We start from the raw sequence: 24,272 nt of genomic DNA, 5'->3' as shown, positions 1-24,272 counted from the left end.
CATGTCACATGGTGACAGTGGGAGCAAGAGGGCAGGGGGAGGTGCCACACACTTTTAATTGGCTTATGGTTCTGAAGATAGTACAAGAAGTGCGGTGCTGACATCTGCTTCTGGTGAGGCCTCAGAAGCTTCCACTCACGGTGGAAACAACTAGATCTTGTGAGAACTCACTATCATGAGAACAGCACTAAGCCATTCATGAGGAATCCACCCCCATGACACAAACACCTTCCATTAGGCCCCACATCCAACATTGGGGATCACATTTCGACATGAGATTTGGAAGAGATGAACATCCAAAGCATATCAGTGAGTGAATATAAGTTGAAGAGAAAGAAACAAATATTCATTCTAAAGTTACAGAAGCAAACTTTTGTTTGCCTTGTTTTTATTGACTTCTTTTGGATTATGATCTAATGAGTTACATTTATTCGTTTTAGTTTAAAATACCCATATTCATTTATATAGTAAATACTGGTCTCTACTGAATGTCAAGATATTTGTCTTTTAGTCTATCAAACTTATCTAAGAAATTCATATGTATATTTTCTATAACTTGCATTGAAAGATGTTAACTTAGTGGTCATTAATACATAATTTCCCAAATGTGCAAAAGCTTAGGTAAATGGTTAATATAATGTTTGAGCATTAAGTGTGGGTAGATGGATATTCAGGGTGCTCTCCTGGATTTAACCCAGATGTGTTTCTATGGATTTATTCTAATAAATCTGCTCTCTGTGAATCTTTAAGTAACCATTTTCAAATCTTCCAGCTCTTGGAGAAGGGAAGTATCTTTTATTTTTCTAACTCATTGTTTTTCTAGCTATGTTTCAATTGCTGTGTTCTTTGAGGTTCAGCTGCTTTTGGATTTTTAGGTTCTTGAATTTTTCGTCTATCTCAGGATTTCCAGATGTTAACTGAGAGTCAGTTGCTTTTGGCTTTTTAGGTTCTTGGATTTTCATCTATCTCAGTGTTTCCAGATGTTAACTGAGACACTGTATTTCAGGGTGTGCTCTGCGGGACAGGGGTAGGTGTCAAATCTGGACTCTTGTCACTTCTTACTTCCTGCTTTGCAGTTTTCTTAGCTTTATATTTCCTTTGATTTTTCAGGGCTGCTTTTGATAATGGTTTATCATTTCCTGGTTGTGATTTCTTATTCTGGGGTGATTTCTCTTTATGCAGCTTAGAATTGGTGATTGGTTTATTTCTTAAAGCTGGGAGTCTATCAGTCATTGTAAAGTTAGGTTCCTAGTTGGGTGCTTCACTTGGAACTGCTTGGTAAGTTACTGCTTTTGCTGGAAATAGTACATCCAGAAATGGCTGCCAAGAAACCTGCCGTATTTCTACATTTGATGACACATCTTACTCATGCAGGACAGGACTGGTATAATGTCAAAGCTTGTATCCATTATTAACACACAACCTGGGAGCATGTGTGATAGTAAAAGGTGCTCCCATCTAGGTACCTAGCATAATATGTATGAACAGAGGCTACTTGTTTGGAAATAAGTTTGTAGCTTTTAATATCCCACACTCACGTTTGTTCTTCAGATTTCTGAATCCAGTTAGTATTAATATATGGCCACAAGGGTCAAATAGGCTGCCTTAGAGCACCAGTTCCAAGGTCAAACACAAGATCACATTTCAGGTTGAAAATCATAGCTTTGGCAGGCATAAAACCATATATAGCATAAAACTCAGTAGAACCAGAATTCCAAATTATATCATAAATGGGGCTATGTTTTGATAATTGAACAAATGACAGTATTTTCTCCATTGGTTGCAGTGCAATGCAGCCTTTGTTCCCCATAGCAGGAAGTTCTTGTCTTGTTAACATCTGTTCTCGCTATTACAAGCCAGCAGTGGCTTTTTCATTCCACAGCATTGTAACCTTATCAGCTTAGAGAAACTGCTGTTCGCTAAAGCTGCATGAGGTCCAAAAAAGTTGGGGTACGAGTATAATACAATAAATGAAAGTACACCCTTACTCCTGGAACATGGACAGACCCCTGTGTGACTGGAGTCCAAGCGATAACTCACAATTAATTTTTTGCAAAGACAATTTACTTATAATTTTATAAAATTGTCGTTTACAAGGAAGTGAACTTTATTGTTAACATTTTGGACACAAAACAGTTTCATCATCTGACCAGATGGATACCAATTTGCATTTTTTTCTTGATGAAAGACTTCAAGCACACCCCACTCTCACGTGATGGAGTTGCAGGTTGAGTCTCCCAGCAGTGCCATGTGTAGGGAAGTGTAAGGCTGCTGTATTGCCAGGACACGGGTTTTTGGTAAGAATTCAAGGCAAAGTGCATTTGGAGGTAGAAGAAGTGTAATAAACCCATGTTAGTGACACAGATAATATTTATAATTTTTTTCCTTTGCCCCAACAAATGAGGGTCCAACTGTTGCTCAAGTTATAGACTTTGTAATTTTCCTGAGATTTCCTTGGAAACACTATGCTTTCTGCAAAACATGGTGGTGCATTCACCATACAGAGTCCTTCTGATCCTCAGTTGGGTTCACATACCGACTGTGGGAACTTAGAAGCATCCTTATCTCTGAGTCTGTAGCCAAATCTTCCAGGAGTGGCATGGACAGCCCCACCATCTCCTGGAAAACAGTTACCTTTCTTTCCAATCCCCCTTCTTGTCATGAACTGTTATACTGCTGCTGGGTCTCTTATTTGACTAACTTGGGGGAGGTCTGTCCTCCCCTCCCCGCTGGAAAGTAATGGGAAATGCATGAATTCTCCAGGTACACAGCCTTTGCTCCTGCAGTTTCTCTTTGGCCATATGAATAAGCCCGCAATGAATCCTCAGCAGTAGGAATTTGGATTGCAATTGGTGCTCTCTGTCACCACTTTATTGATGTCGGCTGCAGAAACCTCCACCCGGTCTTCAGTGGGGTCCAAATGAACCAGAGCAGGAGGAAGGAAATAAACTGCCGTCCCTCCATAGGCTCCTATCAATTCACACTCAGCACCAAGGCCATCTGGCACCTGACTCACATTCCGCAACTGTGTCCACAGAATCTGAGATCTGGCAGGGCGGGGACTGACATCCCTCCTTCCCCAACTTCCAGCCTGATTCTTCTGGTACCCTCATCTCGAAAGGGTCACTACCATCCTTTACTTCCTCAATCCAATAATGTAAACAATTGGCTCAAATCTCTTTCACTCCCTTTCCACAAAGAATTCACAGTCAGATACAAACACACCTCATACTCCACCATGCATCGCTGCTCTTACTACCACAGCTGTGTCACAGTGATACCTCCTCCCCACATCCCCTCCTCCATGGCCTCTGCAGTGCTCTCTCTGCTTGCTTTCCCTTTCTCACTTTACTCACTGCATAACAGCAGCATGATTCTCCAAGAAGTTATTCCATCCATCTCCCTGTTCAAGGCCCTAGAACACCACTCATGGCACCTACAGTAGCTCCCCACGCCTGCCATTCCCCACACACCTGTCCCTCCTGCTTCCCAGCCTCAGGCTGAGTGCCTGTCTCCTGCTGGATCCCCAGCCAGCTGGCCTCTGGTGAGCATGGGCCTTTCTGACCTGGGAGCTCTGCACGGTTCCCTAGGCACCCTAGGTGTGAAAGCCTTGTCCTGGGTCCTTCTGTGACGGCTTCCTTCTTACCTTCAGATGCTACTTTCTGAAGTAGCCTCTCCCGGGTCATATCTACCTCACTGCCCTGTTACTACCTTGCCTGGTAGTGTGTTGACTGGCCAATTGTCTGTCTTCTCAGGCAGAATGCTGGTTCAGTGAGGGGAGGAGAGAGGTCTTTCTCACCATTGCTCCCCGGCCCTAGCAAGGAGCCTGGCACATAGTGGGTGCCCAATACATGTTTGTTAAATGATTGAATTAGATCCTTTCCTTAGACTTCTGTGTCCAGTGTGGTCAGGAAATAGCTATTGAATGAAAAGTAAATAGATGAATGGATCAGTAATGGTGTAATTATGTTGTAAATCCTTCTGCAAATGCCCCCGACATGCAAGGCAGCTCCTGGGTGTGAAAGCATCTCTTCTCGCAGTCATGTTCATGCAGCGGCATTGTTTATAACCAGATTTCCTTTGATCTTTTGCAGGACAAGAATTCATCTTGTGTGGGTGGAAGAGATCATGACTCTGGAATTCTAAAACATCTCCCAGATTGATTTTTTTTTTTCACCAAGGAAGCACCTGTGGATGTGGGGTCCTAAATGAGAAAGTTCTGATTTTATACATCTATGATTTGGATGGAAACAAAAGTGAATCTCTGACCTTCTGGTCACCTCTCTGACTAGCTCTCCCATTCCTGTACATTTACTCCAGGGGAAAGTGCAGAGGAGGTGGGCCACGCCAGGAGGGGCACAGCCATTGGGGAATCTGAATTAGTGGATTTCAAGCAAAGTTAGTGTCTGGGGCTAGGACCACCTGGAAGCTCCTGTGGTCTTCCAGAGCTGACACAAGTGGCAATGAAAATGGGCTGAAGGAGAGGTAAAGCGACTTGCTACAATAGCCACTGGCCCTTGCCTCTGGGTTTGCCTTTTGTCTTCTCTTCCTTGCTCTTTAAACCTGGCTATCCTTACCCTCCCTTGGAGAACACTCTTCCCAAGACTGACTGTAAAGTAAGGCTGCCCCTGCAAAGCCCAAAGATGAGCCTGGCTGAGAAACAAGGAATACTCTCCCGGCTCTCCAGACTCCTCTCTCCCCACTGTTGGTGAAGCTCATGGCTGGTGAAATCTTGGCACGTTTAACCTCTCCATACAAGTAACTCCTTGATTGTAGATTTTGGAAGCATCTGAAAATACAAGATAGCGTTAAAGTATGCATGTGTGTGTTCGAAAGAACAGATGGGAAAATCCCTTTCCCAGAGCTATTAATAACCCTTTCCAGGCACTAAAAGAACAACAGCCATAACTCTCACCCATCCAAAAAGTGCTGAGCAGAGCACTTTCTTACTTTACACACCTCCTCCCTCCTAATTGTTCACTGATTGGATTTCTGTTCTGATAACTCTCTTTGAAAATTTTGTTTTATGGAAATTTCTCCCGTGTCTGAGCTCTTTCATTTGGACAAGCTCTTCACTTCTGTGGCTGCCTCTTCTATCCTGTGAAACTGGACCAGGGTGGCATCTGCTCCCAGAGGTGCTGCAGCCCCAAACGGGCATGATCATCATGTGGCTAGGGCCACTCAGTGCAGTTCCAGAAGACCCTAACTCCCCACAGAAGAATCACCATGTGGGCCAAGTCCTACATCTTCTGGCACTTGGGGTCCCTTCATTTTGTCTCCTGCCACTTGATAGAGGCCTGGTGTTGAATGAGCACTCTGTGAATGCTTGTGGAATGAGGATTTTCACCTCTCACCTCTGCTCCCTCTGCTAACCAAGTTCTCAAGATTCTTGGTCACATCGTGGCCTTTCCTGGGTTTGAGTCTTTGAACAAGAACAAGGTGTTCTGTCTGCCCATCTTGCTTTAAGAGCACCCATTTTCCAGTTTCCTGATGTTGAGTCCCTGTGTGTTTACCTTTGAAAGGAACAATTTGAAAATTTGCAAAAGGGTTGAAAAGTGGAAAATGGTGCCGTAAATAGTCTGAGACATAAAGGAAATTTTTGATGAAAGGAAGTCAGTGGCATTGGAACCAGTGGTTTCCAGGATTCAGCACTGAAATGGGATAGGAATGGATGGGCTTCCCCAGAGAGTGTGAACCCCCCCAGCTTGAAATAGCAGGGCTGGGAGCACTGAGGCCAGGGTAGGAAGCAGGTTGGAGGGAAGGACTTGGAGGACCACACTAACACCCTGCCCAAGCTTCACTTGGCTCAGCCTGCAAGTCGGGGAAAGGAAGATGTGCCTGTAGGCTCTGAGCACCAGTGGGCAGAAGCACAGAATGTCTCAGCTGGCTCAGAGCTGCACAATACACCCAGGAAACACCAGCCCCAATTACTCGGCCCTGCAGTGAACCCCTAATTCTTCTGGCAGCTGAGGCAGGATGAGCTAAGTTTGTATGAATGAGGGAAGTTGATCAAAATTCACTATTGAGTGAAAACATGAGTCACAAAAATTATATTTCCATATAGTACACACAAGCATGCACAAATACACACACAGACACACACACACACACACACACAGAGAGAGAGAGAGAGAGAGAGAGAGAGAGAGAAAGAGAGATCCCTACATCCCTGAAGGGATTTACAACCAAACGAACTCGGGATTCAGATTCAGAACTGGACTTTCTCTTACAGGTGCTGTCTTATTTCTCTTCCCATGCAATGATCTGGTTCCTGATTCTGAGGGACTGGCTGATTCTGAATTCCTGTTGGTCATGCTTTGGGGAAGAAACCTCCAGTCTCCTGACTGTGCATCTCAAACCCTGATTTCCCTTCCAGGACAGTTCTCTGTGTGCGCCTGCAGCCAATTTGCTTGCTAGGTTGACTATAGCCTCCCAGTAGAATCTATAGATTATCTGTGGGATGTTTGCGCTCCATTGAGCCTAGTTTGATACATAAATGTTCAATTGACCACATCATTTAAGTAATGTCCAGGTTGTGTCACTGGAGGGCTCTGGTTGGGGGCTGGACCTCAGGGGCCTGCAGAAAGATACTTGGATTTTCTCGTAAGTTTAAAGGGGACTGGATCTCGGCTGCCACTGCCATGTCACTACCCTCTTTTACTCAGCCTCTGCATAACCCCTGGTTCTGATGGTGCACAGGTGGGAAGGCCATTGTGCCTCCCTTATTCTGGGCCACAGGGGACACCCAGCTCTGAGCACTCAGCCAGAGGCCTCAGGAACACCCCAGGGAGACTGGCACCCAGCCAGCTCATTGCCTGACTTGGCTGCAGCCCCAGCCTGTCTTTGAGGTATTTAGAAAGTGCAGCATGAATGCCTCTGGCATGGCCCCAGCTGTGGGAAAATAAAATGCGTCATTTCTCAGAGACAAGTTCTCAGTGTCAAGTTCAGTGTCATTCAAGTGGCCCCTAACAGAAGAGTGTGCTTCCTGTCCAGGGAGTATTGCCCTTCCATGTTGGACAACTGCAGGCATCACTGTCCAGAGGACACAGGGACAACCTGAGAGAGACCTGGTTCTGATTTTCTATAAAGAAAATTCATCACCTGAATTTCCACTATTTTAATACAATCTCCATTGTTAAAAAATAAACTTTGGCACACTGAAATTTCAGAGTTTATTTAAGCAGTGATTCATGAATTGGGCAGCTCCAAACTAGGGTGGTTTGGAACTCCCTGGAGGTGGATGAAAAGCTTTAAAAGGGTGAATGTGGAAGCAGAGCAAACAAATTAGTTGGTTAAAATTTGAGCAACGGCCTTATTTGGACTATGTAGGTGGGAAGTTCAAAATGATATAACTAATAATGTTCAGTTGGCTGGTGGTGGGCTGAGCTTAAGTTTAATTTTTAAAAAATTAGTCATATATAGGAAACGAGTCTGAGTTAGGTTTCAGTGGTTTGTTTATATAGAAACCCAGGACATAGGAGCCACCTCAGTCTGATGGCCTCCCCATTTAATTATTTTAACATCGTTAGTGTTCTAGAACCAACCTTTATATTTTAAAGCATATATAGAGCACTCTCTCTCACACACACACACACACACACACATATGTACATATGCATACATATTTGTTTTTGTGTATTAGTCTTTTATCCTGTGACCTTGCTGAACTTACTTATTCTAGGTTGGTTGGTTTGTTTGTAAATTTCTTGGAATTTTCCATGTAGACTATTATGTCATCTCCCAGTATTGAAACTTTTTGTTTCCAACCTATGTGCCTTTTAGTTTCTTTTCATTTCTCATTGTGCTGGCTGGATTTTCTAGTACTATGCTGAATGACAGTGGTGAGAGTGGACATCCTTGTCTTGTTCTAGAGCTTAGGTGCAAGCACTTGGTCTTTCACTGTTAAGTATAATAGCTGTGGATACTTTGTAGATGTTTTTTATTTCTAAACTTCTAGTCCTCAGTGGTCCCCTATCCGTGAATCTTTTTTTTTTTTTTTGCTCAATTAAACTCTGTTAAATTTAACTTATCTAAGGTTTTTCTTTTAAAAGTTATATCTGAAATATTTTTGCTTGTTTGTTTTTTAAACTATGTATAGTTGGGTCATATTTTTGCTTTAATCCACCCTGTCAGTCTCTGTTTCTGCTTTTCATTTGGTGTGTTTAGACTATTTACGTGTTCAATAGTTATTGATCTATTATTTGATCAATATAATATAATATTGAGGTTATCTACCATTTTATTTTTCATTTTCTGATTATTTTGGTTGCTTGTCTTTATGTTTTCTTTTTATTCACTTCCTGTGGGAGGCTTGAATATTTTTAGAATTCCATTTTGACTTAGATAGTGTTTTCCAATGTATCTCCTTGCATATCTTTTTAGTGATTACTTATGTAAATTATATGTACATAACTTATCATAGCCCATTTGGGTTGACATTGTAGCAGTCTGAATGAATTAGAACACTTACCTACTCTTATGCCCCTTTACCCTCCCCCATTCTTAACATAATCATCTTTAACATTTCCTCTACATGTGTTGGGAGCTATACAGACATTATTACAAGTTTTGCTCCAGTGGTCAAACATACATTAGGAAATTTAAGAGGAGTAAAGTCTGTTGTATTTACCCGTATTTTTGCTTTTTCTGTCATTCATTCTTTCTTCCTGATGTTCCTGTACCCTTCTTTTATGAATTCCTTTCTGTTTAATGAACTTCCTTTAGACATTTACGGTAGGTCTGCTGGTGACAGATTTTCTTGGTTTTACTTTATCAGAGAATGTCTTGATTTCCCCTTATCCCCTGAATGATATTTTTTCACTGGATATAGAATTCTGAGCTGACAGCTCTTTTCTTTCAGCACTTGAAAAATGTGCCTCTTCCTTCTTGCCCCCGTGGTTTCTGAAGAGAAATCTTTTGTTTTTTGAGATGTTTTTATGCTGTGGTTAAGTTATTCTTTCCCTCTGACTACTTTGAAAAATTTTTCCTTGTCTTTAGTTTTCAGAAATTTGACTATGATATATTTTAGTATAAATTTCTTTGGTTTTATTCTGTTTATGGTTTTCTCAGCCTCTTGAATATGTAAATTTATATATATTTCCAAATTTGGAAATTTTCTGACATTATATTTTGAATACTTTTTCAGCCTCCACTCCTGTTCTCCTTTCCTTTGGGGACTTCAGTGACACAAATGTTAGACCCTTAGTTATAGTTCCACATGTCCCTGAGTTTATACATAAAAGACATCAGGTATATATATGTTAAATATAAATATCTATCTTTAATGTATCTTCTTTCTGTTGTTCTTTCCTTTGTCGAGTATATTCTATTTTATTTTCAAGTTTACTGATTCTTTCCTCTCTTTTCTTCATTCTGCTGTTGAGTTCATCCATTGAGTTTTTCTTTCTGCTTTTGCATTTTTTAATTCTAAAATTCCTATTTTGTTCTTATTCATATCTTTTATTTCTTTGTTATAATTTTCTTTTCTTTTTTGGTGGGGGGGACAGTCTCGTTCTGTTGCCCAGGCTGGTATTGCAGTGTTGAGATCTCAGCTCACTGCAACCTCCGCCTCCTGGATTCAAGCACTCCTCCTGTCTCAGCCTCCCGAGTAGCTGGTATTACAGGCATGCACCACCACGTCTGGCTAATTTTTTTTTGTATTTTTAGTAGAGACGGGGTTTCACCATATTGGCCAGGCTGGTCTTGAACTCCTGACCTTGTGATCCATCCACCTCAGCCTCCCAAAGCGCCGTGATTACAGGGGTGAGCCACCGCACCCAGCCTCTTTGCTATAATTTTCTATTCTTTTCCAAACATCTTTATCTTTGCTCCTTGAAACATTTTTGTGGTGCCTGCTTTGAAATCCTTGTCGGAAATATTCCAACATCTGTGTCATCTTGATGTTGTAATTTGTTAATGATCTTTTCTCATTCAAATTGAGATCTTCTTGGATCCTGGTATGTTTAATTGAATCCCGGACACCTTAGCTATTATGCTGCAAGACTTGGGATACTGATTAAATCTTGTGTTTTAGCAGGTCTCCTCTGATGACATCTTAGCCATGAGTGGAAAGGGTATCTCTTTACTACTGGGTGGGCATTGAAGTTGAGGCTCCTGACAAGGTGTCTAGAGACACTGTGGGAGGTGGGAGGGAACTCATTACTGCTTAGCAAAGATGAAATTCCAGCCTCCACACTTAGTCTTCTTGACTTAGGAAAACTTGGGCAGGTTTGAGGGAGCCCCTTTACTCTCTGGCAAGAGTGGAAGTGCAAGCTCTCTACCTAGCCTTTGCTAGTGGGATAAAAGTGGGGCTGCAGGTTTTTTCCTGTGGTGTTCTGCTGGAGTAGAATGGTTATTGTCTGTCTTGTGAGGCTGTACAATTCCTGGTCCCTTGGCTAAAGTAAACAGCTTTTTCTTGTGGAGGATTGGGAGTGCTATTTTTGTCTGTATCTGTTGGCATTTCCGGGTCATTAGCTTCTCTAATACCTAGTCTGGAATATATGAGGCCAGAAGAAAATTCATAGAACTCACCATTATATCATTTGTTGGATTCTGAGGTCCCTAACTGGTCTGCCTTTTTTCTATTTACTTTTCAGTCTTCTAATTTTTTAAAAAATAAAGTCCAGATTTTTAACTATACTCAGCAGGAGGAATAGTTTAATATGTACAGCTACGCCCCCTTGGTAGAGCCTCTATCATTTTGTTTTTAACGTGTGTGTGTGTGTGTGTGTGTGTGTGTGTGTTAAACAGTTTACTGCTCAGTTTTGCTTTTACCCTAACTGAATTTCTTTACTTTTGAGTGAGGAAATTCAGCCCATTCACAATGACTCCAAATCCTGCTATAAAACAATGCATTTCTTCCATTTTGTTTACTACCTTTGTGCTTTGCAGTGATTACCTTTTCTTTTTTAGTTTGCTGATTTAATCAAGTAAAATTTTGTCTTTCTTCCCTGTGCCCCAATGTCTTTAACTTGGATGATCTATTATGCTTCTCGATTGCACTTTGAGTGGCCTCCTATGTGGCCCACAGCTACTAAGTATAGTGCTCCATTGATCCTCTGTCCATATTTTGAGGTTCTGGGAGAGTATTCAGTAGGAACACAAAAGCTGTGACTTCTCAATCTGTTCTTTGGAGCAAGTTTATATGCTTATATTTCTCTAAAAGAGCATAAGAAAACTAAGTTGTAGAGGTAGGACCCAGAGGCAGTGGATCACACTGACTTTAGGGGTATCTGAATGCAGCTGTCTTCCCTGGGCAAGACGACAATCCCAAGGAAGTTACGGCCCTAAAACCTCACATTGTCATCATCTGAGTCTGTTCCACATTAAATGAACCCACTAGCCACAGCCTAAAGGGGACCTGGAGAGTCCACTTTGCGTAGGGAAAATAATTTCAAAGAAGTCCCTCTTGTCTTCAGCTGGTTCTTCTTAAAAGGTGACATGAGGGTATAACCCAGCATCTCAAAGCATCTCAACCGTCTGTCTTTTGGGTACAGGCCCTCCTTATCCATCATACTATTTTGGTGAATGAAGATGAAGTGCCTTGGCCTGGAGCTACCTGGACTGACAGGATTTTAGGTTCATTGTCTCCACCTGGGACTTGTCCATCATTACGGTTATCTTCTAAAGTCCGCTTATGTTTTAGCCATAGTTGGTGCAGAAAAGCAAAGATTTGTGGAAATTATTTATTTATTTATTTATTTATTTATTTATTTATTTATTTATTTATTTCTGAAGCAGAAGCACATCCTGAAAGGCCTCACAAGTTCAGGTATTCACTCAAATTAGGTCAGAACACAGGAAGATGAACCTTATGTGTGCCCCATCGGACTCTGAATACTTGCTTAGCCTTTCTATGCCTCAATATTCCCCTCAATAATTTATTTTATTTTAGAGATAGGTTCTTGCTATGTTGCCCAGGCTGATCTCAAAGTCCTGGGCTCAAGCTATCCTCCTGCCTCAGTTCTCAGGTATTTGGAACTATAGGTGGCATTCTTATTTTTAGGAGTCATAGCATAAAGAAATAAATTAGATAAATGTAAAGTATATCAGGTGATGATACGTGTTAAGAGAAAAGCAAGTCAGGAAAGGAGATATGGAGGAGGTTAGAGGGGGCTGAAGCTTTAAATAGGTTATTCAGAGAACTCCTCACCGAGAAAAGGGCATTGAGCAAGGATCTGAAGGAGGTGGGGGAGGAAGCCCCGTGGATGGCTGGGCCAGGGGTGTTCGTGGTAGGAGAAACAGCCAGCATCAACTCTCTGAGCTGGGGCATTCCTGGGGTGTCAGAGGTTCAGAAAGGAGACCATTGACTGAAGCAAGGTGTGCAAGGAGCAAAGTGGTAGAAAATGAGTGGGGGAGGTGGTGGATGGGGGCCTGGGGTGGAGTAGGGAGGGCGACTGGGATGGAGACCTTACTGAAAGCTGTAAGTACACTGACTTTGTGCATCTAATGAGAAACCACTGAGACTTTTGAGTAACAGGTGATGTGACCCATTTTTTGTGTTAAGTTCTCTCCGGGGTTCTGTGGAGTGCAGAGTGTATGGAGCCAAGTGTGGAATCAAAGACGCCAGTGAGGAGGTTACTGCAGAAATTCTGGGAGAGGTGACAGGACTGCACCAGGGTACAGGTGACAATGAGTGGTCAGGTTTGGGAAGTGTTTGGAAATAGAAATGGAAGGCTCTCTGCTGATGGATTGTGTGGAGTGTGAAACAGAAAGGTAAAACATGACTCTGGGTGTTTGGCTGAGCAAGTAGAAACTCACAGCAGAAACTGATGAAATTCAGGCCACAGATACATTTTCATTTAAAAATATCCAAATTTCTGAATTTCTTGAACAATTGGAAGACCTGACATCAATGGGCCCAAATTATTGCATAACAGCAATTTGCTAGAGGTGAGCCCATGCTTTCTTTCAGAAGAGCATAAATGTCTTCTAATTTGCCACAGTTTCCACCACCCACCTCCCTCTCCACTGTGCTCATGTTGCCTGCCAGGTCCCGGCAGTCATTTTATTTTATAGCTGTTGTGTTCCAGATGCTATACTAGACACTTCCATATGTCCTTATACTTAAGAACATATGAAGAGAACAAGAAGAGTTATTGTTGAGAACTCTGACTATCACTGTGTTCCTAGTGCCACCCCAACAGAGGTGGCTGTAAGTGATGAAGAGAGTCAGAAAACCATGTGTCCAAGGTTCTGCTCTTTCCCATTATACAGAAGTTCCTATCTTCTTCCATCCCCTTCCTTATAGTCTGGGAGCCCCAGGTGTGACTCATGCATTTTCTGGGCCACTGTGTAGTACCTGCTCTTCCCTGTCTCTTCTGATGCCTATGATCTGTCCCACCATGTGAAACAGCTGGAATCAATGTCGCTCATGCCTCCTGCTTACCATGTCTTCTCCCGTTCAGTCATCACATGGCTTTATTGCAAGTCTTTGTCCTAAGATTTAGGTGGATTCTAGGAACTACAGGATAATCCTAGTGAAAGATACCATGTTGTCTTCTAAGTCACCCTGAGCCTATAAATTTCCCCCATTTTTTCCTTAGGACAAGGCTCATCCCAGGAGGATCCATGATGCTTTATGAAGACAGTCCCAACAGCCCATCTCTGTCATCCTCCAGACATGCTAAGGCTGAATCATGGAGCAAACACAACACAGGCTCAAGCTAAGACCCTGCCATGTGACCTCCTGGTTCTATGAAATACTCTTAAACAATGCAGAATTGACAAATCCTCACAGAACCTGATAAAGGTACACATATTTATTATATAAGTGTCTCAGTAAATGAACAATTTTCTGTAGTGCTTAGTAGACTTCTGACTCCATGGGATGTTTCTAAGTAGAGGTTTCTTGGTCAAGGAATTTGGAAAATGCTCATAGCATATACAATTCTGGGAGACTTAGGAAACATATTAGTGTATTCAGAGCCCCAGGAAGCCCTGCAGTAGTCTGCCACTTGACTTATTCCAGTTTATCCCTACATTATGGAATGCTTTTATCACTGAATACCTTCAGAACGCATTTTGGGAAAACTTTTATTTATTCGTGGCAACCCTGGAGAAAAAACTTAGAGGTAAAGTTCCCTCTCTGAGAGGCCATAATAAATGTGAAAGTGTGGAAAAGAGCCCTCATCCTCCACTTCCGAGGCTGGTGTTCTTGCCAGGATATCACCCTATCAGTTCTTCCTAAAACTCTTCTGTCCCCAGTACAAATACTCTCATCACTACAATGCCTCACTTCCGCAGGGCTTCTCATGGAGCTGCAGGAGTTCTTTGCAAAGTCCTCCAGCCCTGGTCTAGGAATTGAGATTGATCTATCACAGCAAGAGTTGCCTCACAGATGCTTGATTATTGTTACTGGTTACATGTGTGATATGTAGCGTACATATCAACTACACTTTTAACGGATAACTTTTACTTATTTTTTTTTTATTTGGAGAATGATATGTGCTCATTAAAGAAAAATTGGGGGAAAAGTTGGTAAAGAGTGAAGAAGAAAAATTCATGTCAACCTAGAAATAGTCCAGTTAACATGCTAGTGTCGAGGGTGTACATATACATATACATGTTTGCATGTTTTGGGAACAATTTGAAACAATATGTATGTTTGTTACAGTTTTGGAACTGTAACAAAAATGCACAGTTATAGTTATTTATCATGACTTCCCTGTTTTCCTTACCATGATAGGTTGTGAAGATATTTACATCTCATTAAATACTCTTTGTGATCAGACTTTTAATGGCTGCACAATGCTGCCTTGTATGAACGTGTGATGTTTCACTCCGCCATTGGTGGTAGAGTCAATGCCACAGATTCTCCATACCATTTCCTCTCTCTGAGCACTTGGTAAGCCTTCATTTCCAAATCTCCCTTGCAATTTGAGTTCTGGACATTGGTTGTGGACAGAAGTTATGGATGCTACTTCTGTGCCTGATGTATCTGTCCTCATCAGCAACTGTTGGTGACAGAACCACAGGTTGGGAGCAGCCTGGATCTAAGAGTCACTGCTTGGGAGAAATCTGCTTAGAGATGCCCAAACTACACCAGACATTAAGTGAGAAATGAATCTTTGTGTGTTGAGTACTGAAATTTCGACGTTTACTTGTTACTGCTGCATTGCTTAGCATACACTAACATGTCATCACTCTAGTTACATCTTTGGGTTTGTTTTCAATTTATATTTTTAAAATAGAGTTTTAGGACACATATTAAAGCATATATCTTTGTTTATATCTCTGACTACTTTCCTCAAAAATATCCTGCTTTTGAGAAAATGTGTACCAATGCATGCACCCCCTCTCTGCCACACACAGAGTACTGTATGAGAGTAACCATCAGATCTTGGCCTCATCAAAATTGTTCATTATTCTGAAAAAAACTTTTGCTGATTTTATAGAGAGCAAATAGCATCTATTATGTTAATTTGCATGTTTTTGATCTCTATTAAGGTTGAAAACATTCTTTCCTAAGGTCTTTCTGGGAATGAGTATAAGTATGATAAGAAAGCTGAAGCTGCCGCCATTAGCATATCCCCACTTCTCTGGCTTCCATGAGTCTTCTGGCTCCATAGGCTTCTTTGATTGAGCCCTACCCATGAAGAAAGGTGCCCCTTGCATCAGTCTTACAATTAATTGCCTTTTTAAGAGCCTGGAAGAGTATGGCTGTGTCTATACAGAAGTGAAGATACTGATTCTTTCTATTTCATGTGTCTTTAAAACAAAGAGCAGCCTCCTGGCTGTCCAGGGAGAAGTGGGTAGCAAATCTGAAAAGGTTGCATGGACTCTTACTGATGATACAAGGAACTCACGGTCTAGGACAGACACATATACCACAACAGACCCCGTCCTGCAAAAAGGCCAACCAAGGGGTTGCAGTAGTACAGAGAACAGGGGACCACTTCTGCCTGGGGGGCTGCAACATTCAAGGTGGATTTTGAAGGTGACATTCAAAATGACACTAGAGTTTGATCTCTGGTCCTGAGTCCCAGGCTGGGCCTTGTCTTCCATGGACAGGCCTCATGGCAGCCTCTCTAATGGGATATACAAGCCAGGTTTCCCTGTGCTGAAAGGTGATCAAATCAGACAAATTGTAAATCCACAGCTCTTGTTTTGTCAGCATGTATATTTTTATAGAAAGGAGCACATCTCTGACGAGCTGGCCAGATAATCATCTCTGCTTTTCCTTACTTCTTCAGAGCTGTGAAAGAACGCCCTCGGCAGGGACCTGGTTTTAATCACCTTTGATTAACACAGAAGCTTTTGAAAGCAAAGGTGCTTTCTGTAAACCATAGCAGGATCCAGAGGCATTAACATTTCAGACCTTTCCTCAGTATGTGAAAAGCCTAAAGGAGATTCAAGGTATCAAGCCCATGGAGACAAAAATCACTGCGTGGGGAGTTACTTTAATGCCTCTGACTCATTTCTCACAGAAAGTTTTTGGCTTTTTATTATCATTATTTTTTCAATCTTGAAAAATTGCAGGCCATACAAAGCCAGAGCCTTCTGGGTCCAGGGAATGTTTCAGCTTGCCTTTTATTTAGTGCAAAAGGAAGGCTTTTAGGAGAGATTGAGAGAAGCCAGGGAAGCCTTGGGAATGGACCCAGAAATGATTAAGAGGCTGGAAATATCCAGCCTAGAAGAAAAGGCAAGAGGGTTTATGGGACTTCACTGGAGACCGTGGGTAAAGTTACTCTGTGCCCTTAAGAAAACTTAAAAGTTAAAACATAGTGTCCCCCTTACCCTGGGATTCTATTATGGGCTGCATGGGTTGGCTGGGGACATAGGAGCCCTGATGCACACAGGCAACAGGCAAGGTCTTTAAAACTAGGACCAATATTCATCCTTTGGCCTGGTTTAAGAGTGGATCTACTTTAAAGTCTGTATTGCTGAGCTGATACAGGACTTCTGGGGGTAAGACTCAGCAATAAGGGAAAGAAAAGAACAACAGGGCAAATGCTTGTGATATTTGCTTTCAGAAGCCCTAACTTGGAGCATACACCTCTGGCTGCAATGAGTCTGAGTGAATATTGAGAGAAATAGGCTTATGGGTTCACCTGGATAGGAAAGTCATGGTGAATTTGTTCTCTCCAGTGTTTCTCAAAGTCAGGCAGGACCAGGCACGTGTTCATGGATGAGCTTCCAACTTTCTCTTCTCTCATTTCAGAGGAAGGGGTTCCCCAGTGGAAAATGCAGCCATGGCTAAGGGTTCATCTTTGGTTTGGCTTCTCAGACCTCCCCAAACCCTGATGCTCCTCTGGTGTGGGGTTCTCTCTGGGGATCCTGACAGAACTTTTTAATTTCCCTGTAGATTGGCTTTTTAATTTCCCTGTAGATTGATCAGTTTTGCTGGGTCCAGGGGATTCTGCAGCATCCAGACCACTCAGGATTGCTCAGGAAAGCCAATTCACAACTTTTGGTTTCCCACAGAACAGAGCACTTCCCTTTAAACCAAAACATAGCCGGGGCTACTCCATGGTGAGGAGTGGGAGAGCAAGGCCAAAGACAGGAGTCCACAAGCATCACAGAGGACATGGGGGCCTCTGTGCTTCATCCAGTGTGTGGCCTTACCAGGATCACATCACATTTGGAAAGAGAGCAAGGGGGAAAGAGGAGGCCCACCCAGGACCCCTCTCTCTGCACGAGGTTCTGAAGACTGAGATTGGTCTAGAACTCTACCTCTGTGCTATCACGCTCATAGACAATACTTCCTATTCAGTCATATTTCTTGTAAGAAATGAGAACAGACAGCAAAGGTAGGCGCTGTGTAATAAATTTGATTGTGGGAACTGAAAAATGGAGAGGGGTAGATGGACAGTTTGGGAGGAATCGCTGGGTAGGGGGTTCTGGTTGCAGTTTAGAGAGAGATGTGAGAGTGCTCATAGGCTGATGCATGGGAAAGATTCAGTTGAGAGGAAGAGGTTTAGATGAGGAGGGAGAAACGATAATCATTAAGGAATTGTTTCAGAGAAAATGTAGAGGACGGGTTCTGAAGCTGAATGGGAGGTCTGAGATGGACATAGATATTGGAAAGTCTGTCAAGAGGTTATCGAAGTTCCTTCCCAATGGTTTCCCTGTTCTCTACAGAGCAGGAGAAGAGGCCAGCCTTCTGGAGCAAGGGCAAGAGAGTCCAGAGGACTGAGGCACATGGTTTGCACAGTTGCAGAGGAACGGAAAGCCACCGTCCAGCCATGGGAAGGGCCCTGTGAGCTCCATCTTCTCAGCCAGGTGGCCTGTCTCTATCACTGTGGCTCTGGCATCATGAGCAAAAGATGAAGTGGCAAAAGATCTGGGGTCTTTTCTTCACATTGCAGAAAAGTGTGCTGCAGAACACGGGAATCCATGTGTGTGTGGTGTACCATGATATTTCACCACACAGGGGAATAGAGGGACCCGCGTGCTGCAGTGCAACCTCTCTCCCTGTCTTGTGTTTTCTGGCTACCAGCCATATAACTTCTGACCCATTGAGACCGTCTCTAGACACACCCTGTGTCTGCCAAGCTCAGTGCCCCTGGGTCCTTCCAGGTTTGTTCATGGCTTTCACCCTCATACTTGCCCTGGGCTTCCTTCCCAGTCACCCAAGCCAGAGATCTGATCCCAGCACTGCTCTGCCCTGGGTCGTCATGTGGGGAATTGGTTCAGCCTATCAAACACTGGCTAGGTGGTTTTTAAAATTAAAAATTTTGATTAGGAGGCATTTTGAAGATCTAGTAAAGGGTTAGGGGCTGGGAAAGGACTGGAGATCAGGGAGAATGTAGGTGGGGAAGTAAGCATCAGGGCCAACATCAGCCTTTCCGGTGGGGAGCATGGTGTTTTGGGTTGCACTGTGTCTCCAGAAGAGATACGCTGGAATCCTCACCCCCAGCACCTCAGAATGTGACCTTATTCAGAAACAATGTGTTTACAGTGTCAATCAAGTTAAGATGAGGTCATTGGGTGGGTCCTAATCCAATATAACTGGTGAACTCATAAAAAGGAGAAACTTGGACACAGAGACAGACAGTTGTAGAGGGAAGAGGATGTGAAGCCACAGGGAGGAGACGGCATCTGTAAGTCACGGACACAGGCTTCAGGAAAACAGCCCTGGCAACAACTTGATCTTGGACTTCCATCCTCCACAACTGTGAAACACAAACTTCTGTGTGTCAGCCACCCAGCCTGGTGTTTGTTACACAGCCCTAGCACACTGATACAGAGAGGGGAGGATAGGGGAGCAGGTAATCAGATACATAGTAAGTAACAATTGGTAACTTAAAGGTAGGCTTCCTCCTCTGTCACTTTCAGGGAATATATAGGCAGACTCAAATCAGCAGGATTCAATAGTCTTCTTTGTCTTGGATGCCATCTGCAGGAGCCTCTTTTCCAGCCTTCTTAGAAATAACCCTTTCTGTGTCCCCAAACAAGAGAGTTAAAACTGGCAGTGCTGTGCTGAGGGTAGGTTGGGAAGAACCGAACCAGAGTAGGGAGTCCTGACCCAGGTGGGTAAGATGCCATTGCCTCCAGCCAGACAGGGCTGAGGAGGCCTGCTGTGAGGACAGAGAGTGCATCCCAGGTTCTGTGGGATAAGACCTGGAAAGGGGAGCAAATTCCAGGGGTCTGGAAGGTTCTGACATGATTCAACACTCCAATGAATTGCCTTGTCTGTGAGAAACCAGAGCAGCCCAGTTCTGATGTTTAAACTCCCTTCTAGTGAGACGGGAGGGAAGTGCAATGTCACGATGACCACACAACAAGGGACAGACGATGCACGGAGGTGCAACAATGTCAGGCTCTGGTGTGGATCGTTTCATGTAACCTTTGTCCACAATCCCTCGAGATAAGTTTTCATGTTAAATTAAAATAGGATCAGGTGACCAAGCAATTGCTCAAGGTCTCTCCAATACTATGCATTGGAGAGGTGATTGGAAGGCAGGTCCCTCTGATTCTCACGTTTGTAATTAGCATGCGTGCAGGACAGTGCGGAGCCCAGTTATGGTGGGGTGGGGGTGGGAGCATGACCGAGAGAAAGAGGTCTTGGCAGCTGGGATCTGCATCTGATGCCAGGGAGAGGCAGTGAGTGCTCTCTCTGCAACAGGTATCACCATAATAATTCATGGAGGATGCATCCACAGAGCTTGCAGGGTTGTGTGTGTGTGTGTGTGTATGTGTGCATGTGTCTGTGTGTGTGTGAGTGCATATCTGTGTGTGTATGTGTGTGTGCATGTGTGCCTGTATATGTCTGTGTATATGTGCGTGTGTGTGTGTGTGTGTGTGTGTGTGTGGCATGAGGTAGGAGGGTACAAGTGAGGCCCTCCACAGGAACGCTTGCTAAGGCTGGATGACCACAGACTGGGCATTTGCTAGGGAAGCACAGTGCCAGATGGAGGAGGCTTGGGATTCAATGCTGAGGCCTTGGGCAAATATGGAGCATCCGAGGCTCCCTTCCAAGCCAGGCTGACCATGAGGTGGGTGTGATGTGAACCATGAGCAGACAAAACAGTGTCGATAAAATTGGCCCCTGATAATCTGAGACTGTGACCATGTTAAGGATGTCAAAAAGTCCTTCCTATTTTTTCTAAAGCATCATTTTGCACAATAATTTCAAGGAAGCTATTTCAGCAGGCTGTGTCTGGAGGTTACCAGGGCAATTTTGATGGATGACAGACAGAAAGCAGAACTCCTCACCTCCTGGAATGCGTCTCCTTCTTTGTGGAGAGAGGTTAGGCTGGAAAGGCTGAGTGACAATTCAGCTGCAGCTAGGCTGGGTGGAACTTCTGTCCAGGGCTCAGTACTGCCCTATGGGAATACTTGCCCTTGGGCCTAGAAGGACACACTCTCAGACCTTCAGGGACCTGGGGAATGTCTGAGTCCACTGAGTCACCCTCTTTCTGTGCTCTGGGCATGGAGGAATGTGGGAGTGTGGCTGGAGCCAGAGACAACCCATGTTCATTATCACACTGTACAAAGGACCTAAGTTACAGTCCGTGTCGAATCACCCTGACACTGCACACTTCGAGGCCTTTGGCAAAGTATTGGATAACCAGTAATTACAGCAAAGCACTGGCTTTTGTCTCAACAGCTCTTTCACCATGAAAAGAACCAGGTACCCAAGGATATTTTTTACCCTGGATAATTTAACTGTTCTAGAAGGCTCCTAATGTAACTAGTTTATTTTTCTTGAAGTACGATGAACGTGGTCAGCCCTACTTGTAATGTCTCTCTAGCCTCTACAGGTTCTCATCCACTGGGCTGAAGGCTAGTTCTGCCATTGGGCTGACCTCACAATAGTCTAGCTGGATGCCTACGTCTCAGGTAGCTCCCCACCCTTCCCTGGCTTCCTGAGTGCCCAAGGGTGACTTGCTCATTCACTCATTCAATCACAAATATTCTTGGGGTGGATTCACTGTGCTACAACGATCAGTTAAGTATTTTGCACCTGAAAACCCTGAAACAGAAAGTGCATTAATTTTTTGATCAAGAAAACAGACTGTCAGCTTTGCCCTTATGAAACTTCTCACCTGGGGCATCACTAACCTCTGGAGGACAGGGATGGTGAGAAGGTTGTCCCAGGGATTTTGTAAGAATAATAAACATGAATTAAGTAAGATAATTCATGGGGAATTAGTAAAGAGTAAACCACTGTACAAACTGAGATATTCCACCTACTACTGTATTTATTTATTTATTTTCCATAATAAAAAATAATACCATGGAGGGAAAATATGTCCGTTAAGAGTTCCATAAATTGGAGATGGGAGAATCACAGCTGTTTTGAATGGGCAAAGTTGAAATTATAAATGGACTCTCAACAAGATAGAGCAGGCTCATGAAGATGTAGAATGTCTTGGCTTTCTGCTGGACTCATGCCTGCTTGAAGAAGTGAGATGATTACTCTCTGTTGATTAGAATGGAAAAATAAACGCCATTTATTTGTTAAAAAACACATTTGTAAGAGAAAATATGAGAGGGGGTCCTTGAGATAAGCAAGTGATTCATGCTGGCCTTGAACTGTGTTTTGCCTGCTCCATAGCAACTTTCAGCCAAGAGAATGGGACTCAGCAGCAGAAGAACTACGTTTACAGACTTCGCAATTTTCCTGCAGTCCTGGCTCCTTCCAGGAACATTCCTTCTAATGCGCCCAGAAAACAAATTGGGCTGGTTTCACCATGACAACTACTAATTTAATCCAACATGAAAAGTTAGAGGCAGGCAATTTGTTGTGTACAATTCAAGAGTTACCAAAAAATCCTTCGGATTTGGGTGCCTTCCACACCTCTTAGGTAAGTTAAGCACATCCTTTTGATTCTAAGGAAAACTGCTTGTAAAATATTTGGGAACTCTTGGGACATCAAATAGCTCTTAGAGGAGTGCATTTTAATGGTTTACTTGTAAAAGAATCAGTAAAAGAAGTAGAAACATATGGTTCAAATTCCTCTGAATTCTGCAAGGTATTTTTGTAGATGTCTTTTTTTTTTTTCTTTTTTCCTGAGGGTCTCCACACATCTTTGAGTGCTTATCCTAAAAATACTCCAAATAACCATTACATGTACTGGCACAGCAAATGAGACATCACATGGTAACATGGGTCTTGCTGAGGTTGCAGACCTGGGTCCTAGCAGACACTGGGTTCATTGAGAAGTGTGGGGAGGAAAGAAACAAGAGTGTTTGGGAATTCCGAGTAATTAGGGTGCAGAGGCAGCTTGTCCAGGGCTTCAAGCCTCAACACCTTACAAACTCCAAGCAGGTAGCTTTAAAGCTTAATTGGATCCTGACAATTGAAAATGGAGATTGGGTTGTACAAGCAGCTTGAAAATTGTAGTACTGTTGTTAACTCTGGGGCATTTAAATTCAACTAAAATGACACACTGACCAAACAAAATAGGACTGTGGACAGCCTCTGCCACCAGCCTTGCCCCTACCACTCCCCACTCCGGTCTAGCTTCCTAGGCTGTGGATTAGCACATGAGCTGGGGAGAGACTTCCCTAAAGGCAAATGAGTAGAAAGATGGGTACTGAATACAAGTCCTGGGCCCGTCTGCATTATATCACATCCCAGTGCACAGGCAAGCAGAAGGCTGTGGAACGACGGTGATGATAGACTTGGGTCAAGGGCATGTGACCTTGGGCTAAGGACACTGTCTCATTATTGTGAGATTTCTCAACTGCGAGGCAGAGGCAAGAATGATCGCATCACTGAGTTGTGAGGATGGAATTTTTATACTATTCTACTGTTATGTGCTGCATAATGATGTCTCTGTTAATGACACAGAGTAGGTACAACAGTGTATGGTATTTTTGCTGTGCCTTTTCTACATTTAGATGAGTTAGTACACAAATGCTGACCCTTGTATTACAGTTGCCCGCATCATTCAGTACAGTCACAGGCTATATAGGTTGTAGCCTAGGTGTGTAGTAGGCTACACCATCTAGGTTTGTGTGTGAGTACACTCTACGATAGCACAATGACAAAACCACCTAAAGATGCATTTCTCATAATGTATGTCTGTCGTTAAGCCACATATGCCCATAGTTACTATTGTAACAGTTGATTTTTCCAGTCTTAGATATTAGCTTAGCAATTATGATTGGGCGCTTGCTTTGTGACCTTCACTGAAGATGCAGTGGGGAGTCAATGCAGACATGACTTCCCTGGCAACTCAGTCCAATGGGAGAGACCACCACCACTGAAGTGACCATACAAGTAGACATAAGACAGCAGCTATGGCCAGGACTCCAGTTTGGGTCAAGAGGAGCCTTCCTGAGAAAGTGAATGATGAGTGGGGTTTAACTAGGAAAAGCTTCCCATGCAGAGAGAATGGTGTGCAAAAAGGTTCCCTGTGTCTGAGGGCCAGAGTAGTTGTAGCTGAGGCTGTCAGCACAGTGACTTAGGAATTTCCCTCCTGCTTTCTCCTAATATGCATTTGCAGTCTGCACCCTGTGCTAATGGAATTGGTCAAGATAATCAGTTATCCATGGCCATACAGCTGGGCATTCCGGGAGCAGGCTGGATATTGCTGTCACCTCTTTGAATAGCATCACTAGAATTCTTAACAAAACAAAAACAAAGAAGAAAACAAAACGAACTTTCCACATTCCCTCTACTATTTTGTCTAAAATGTTGGCAAAAGAAGGGAGGTCATATACTTGTTAAGAAAAAATGATCTAGGGAGGTGGGAATAGGTGGGCAGGAGCTAGGCAAAGAGAGGGATGGGTAGGTTGGGAGCGTGAATATAGGCTGGTGGGGACTGGCCAAGGATGAGAATCAGAAGGTGGCTACAGCTCAGCTCCTCCAGGACAGG

At 43.3% G+C, this 24,272-nt stretch overlaps 1 pseudogene; it reads right to left on the bottom strand.

Annotated features, from left to right (window-relative positions):
- Positions 1 to 967: 967 nt before the first annotated feature.
- LOC105538698 lies at positions 968 to 3,113 on the bottom strand (annotated as a pseudogene).
- Between the last annotated feature and the right edge of the window lie 21,159 nt (positions 3,114 to 24,272).

The sequence above is a fragment of the Mandrillus leucophaeus genome, unplaced genomic scaffold (assembly GCF_000951045.1).
Source record: "Mandrillus leucophaeus isolate KB7577 unplaced genomic scaffold, Mleu.le_1.0 Scaffold197, whole genome shotgun sequence".
Lineage (NCBI taxonomy): Eukaryota > Metazoa > Chordata > Mammalia > Primates > Cercopithecidae > Mandrillus > Mandrillus leucophaeus.
The sequence above is the reverse complement of the archived record's forward strand: the minus strand, read 5'-3'. Positions and strand labels throughout refer to the sequence as shown.